This window comes from Marmota marmota, unplaced genomic scaffold, assembly GCF_001458135.2.
Source record: "Marmota marmota marmota unplaced genomic scaffold, marMar, whole genome shotgun sequence".
Classification (NCBI taxonomy): Eukaryota; Metazoa; Chordata; class Mammalia; order Rodentia; family Sciuridae; genus Marmota; species Marmota marmota.
This window is the reverse complement of record NW_025999977.1, coordinates 7690075-7693410: the sequence shown is the minus strand read 5'-3', so window position 1 is coordinate 7693410 and position 3336 is coordinate 7690075. Positions and strand designations below refer to the sequence as shown.

General features: G+C 35.9%; 1 long non-coding RNA gene across 1 annotated transcript in view; it reads right to left on the bottom strand.

The window, feature by feature from the left end:
* Positions 1-3049, bottom strand: part of LOC125617306 — an 18057-nt gene extending 15008 nt beyond the window's left edge. Inside the window, exon 1 of the long non-coding RNA XR_007348288.1 lies at positions 3038-3049. This is a non-coding gene — a long non-coding RNA (uncharacterized LOC125617306). The remainder of the gene's footprint in view (positions 1-3037) is intronic.
* Between the last annotated feature and the right edge of the window lie 287 nt (positions 3050-3336).

Genomic DNA, 3336 nt, shown 5'->3' with positions numbered 1-3336 from the left:
AATTTTTTATTGGATTATTTTCCTTTTTATTAATATTTAGGCTGTATATATAAATTACATTGCCATCTGAATTACCAATGTACTTACTCAATATCTATTATTTTGCTGTACATTTTATATTTTCCAAAGTAAAATTTTTATTTGTATATATCCATTGAGTTTTCCATGATTAAAAGGCTCCTTTTTGACTCAGGATAGAACATATAGTTACATTTCTTAGAAGAAAAATGTAAGTAATAAAATTGAAATTTATTTATGCCTATGCTAAAAGATAATTATAATTTTTAAGAATTTCTTCAAATGGCCATGAATGGTGGCACACGTCTGTAATACCAGCAGATTAGGAGGCTAGGCAGAAGGATCCCAAGTTCAAAGCCAGCCTCAGCAACTTGAGAGATCCTGTCTCAAAATATAAGAAATGGTTGGGGACGTGGTTCAATCCCTTGTACCAAAAAAATTTTTTCTTCAAGATTATCATTTGTGCCAGCACCAATTTATTAAAAATTTCATTTCACATTAAAATGAATTTCCATCTTTCTCATATATTGAGATTTATTTCTGGAAATTCTATTTTGTTTTCTATTTTGTTTCTTTGATTTGTTTGCTAATTATTATACCTGGTAACTATAGAATATAAAGAATACTACTTAGAAGAAATTTACAGATTTAAATACCTTCATTATTAGATACAAAATGGAAAAGAAACTAAACCTCATGTTAAAAACCAGGAACAGAACAATCAAATATTTTTTATTTTCTAGTTTGGTTTTTTTTTTTCAAAACGCTAGAAAGCAAGGTGTGGTTAACATAGGCCCATAATCCCAGTGACTCAGGAGGCTGAGGCAGAGGAAAATCAAGGGCAATTTAAGGACAGCCTGGATAAATTTGTGAAATCCTGTCTCAAAAAATAAAAAAGGGCTGGGCATGTAGTTCAATAGTAGAGTGCCCATGGGTTTAATCCCCAGTACCACCACCAAAAAAAAAAAAAAAAAAAAAAAAAAAGAAAGAAAGAAAAAAAAATACAAAACAGAGGTGAGGTTGGGGTTCCAATATCACTTTCAAGGACATACCACACCCCCAGTAACTTAATTCCCTCCATGAGGCTCCACTTCCAAAAGGTTCCACCACCTTGTGATAGTGCCACAGTCTGATGAAAGTCTTTAACACACGGGCCTTTGGGAACATTATAGCAGTTAGATAATATCTTAAAAGGGCTTAGTATTGCCAGCGACCTGAGCTGATGGGATGAGCTGGGTTCAAAAGAGCTGGCTGCAACATTAAGCTAAGAAAACGGTGATAAATCACGCAACACAGAAGTAGTTTTCATGTCGAGGGTAGGACGGTTCTGCCACCTCAAGGGTCAGTTTCCACAATGAAAGGCATTGGAAAGAGAGAATGTACCTGGAATCTCTTTATTTTTATAGGGAGGGGGACACACAAAGGAGATTTGATGGAGTGTTCGGCACCAAATAAGGCAGAGGATAAGGTTTCAAAGGTGGAGTCTTGCTTCCGGATGTCTTGCTGTCAGCAGATTGATTGACATCTCAGGTGCTGTGTGGGATCACAGGCAGAGCCAGAGGAGAGGCGCTCTTGCATTGCACAGCCCAATCAGCATAGCTACAATGCGCAGAGCTCACACACACAGCCCATGGATGGCTTGCGACAGCTTAGTATGATGTATAGCAGAAGAGTTGCTCAATAAATAGTAGCTACTGTTAGTACTGACAATGAGACTTCATTATTTTCTTTAGTGCACATCAACTCCTTTTAAGCTCCAGTAAATGGATGAGGGTTTATATTCAGAAATAGGGACATGTTATAACAGGTTTGGTGATCTCATTCTGTGCTTCCTAATGAGTAATACATTACCCTTTTAGGTTGTAATGTTGACACTAGCAAGTCCCTAAACTCTTTTCTTTGAGGTCCTCAAAATTCAATGATTGCGCTGGGGATGTGGCTCAAGCGGTAGGGCGCTCACCTGGCATGTGTGCGGCCCAGGTTCGATCCTCAGCATCACATACAAACAAAGATGTTGTGTCCGGCAAAAAATAAAAAATAAATATTAAAATTCTCTCTCTCTCCCCCCACCTCTCTCTCTCTTAAAAAAAAAAAAATTCAATGCTTAACAAAGCCTTTTCTACATTAATGTGATTGTCAGACCAAAGCAATAAGTAATCTTAATCTGACAAAGAGTAAAGAGAAATCATTTATTTAATCTTAAGGACACCCAAACAGGTTTGAACAGGGTTTTCTTTCTCCTTGGCAACTTTATATTCCAAGATGAAATCTGCACCAAATATTCAAAGAAAACACAAATTTTCTCCAATATGTGATAAAGTCAGAGTGCTATATTACCAAATTATGTAACAGGTCTCTAATAGGAATTAATCTATTTTAGGAAAATTATGTTTTTCTATTATTGGAGATAACCAGTCTATCATCAATGTCAACATTTTTCTAGGAGCCAATAAGTTGCATTTATAGTTTATAGTAGGAATTCAGTTCAATTGCAATGTGTTAATTATCTGTTTTCCTGAACAAATTTTAAAAAGTGATTATATGTTCAGAAATGTTAATGCAGGTCATGGTGATAAACATGGTAATCTTATCCTGATAATTAAGTAGAAAAAGGGAAAGGGAAGGAGAATAAGGAAGGAACTGTATATGAAGTTAGAATATCTGATCATGGTCAGGCATGATGGCGCACACCTGTAATCCCAGTGACTTGTAAGGGTGAGCCCTAAACAACTCAGCGAACCTGTCTCAAAATAAAATATAAGAAGGGTTGGGGATGTGGCTCCATGGTTGAGTGCACTGGTACCAAAAAAAAAAAAAAGAAAAAGAATTGTTGATCATGTTAATGCACATACTAAATAGCACTTCACCAAGAAATACAAGCGAATACAACTTCAGTGTCCTAATTGCTTTGTAAAATAATATTTTTTTTAATTAGAAGATTAATACATGTATGGGGGGGCAAAAATCAACAATTAATCAAAATGAGTAGTTTTAAAATCACAAAGTTAAGTATTATTACAGACTTCTAATTCATAGCTCAGTATATTTTCCACTAATTATTTCATCATTTAACTACAGTTGACCCTTGAGCAACTCAGGGGTTAGCACACCCACCTCCATGAAGGAAAAAATCCACAAAACTTTTGACTCTACCCTAACTTTACTAATAGTCTGCTGTTGACTGGAAGTCTTACAACAAGCATTGATTAACAGGGGCTGGGGTTGAGTTCAGTGGCCAGAGCACTTGCCTAGCATGTGTCAGGCACTGGGTTTGATTCTCAGCACTGCATATAAATAAATAAAGGTTCATTGACAACT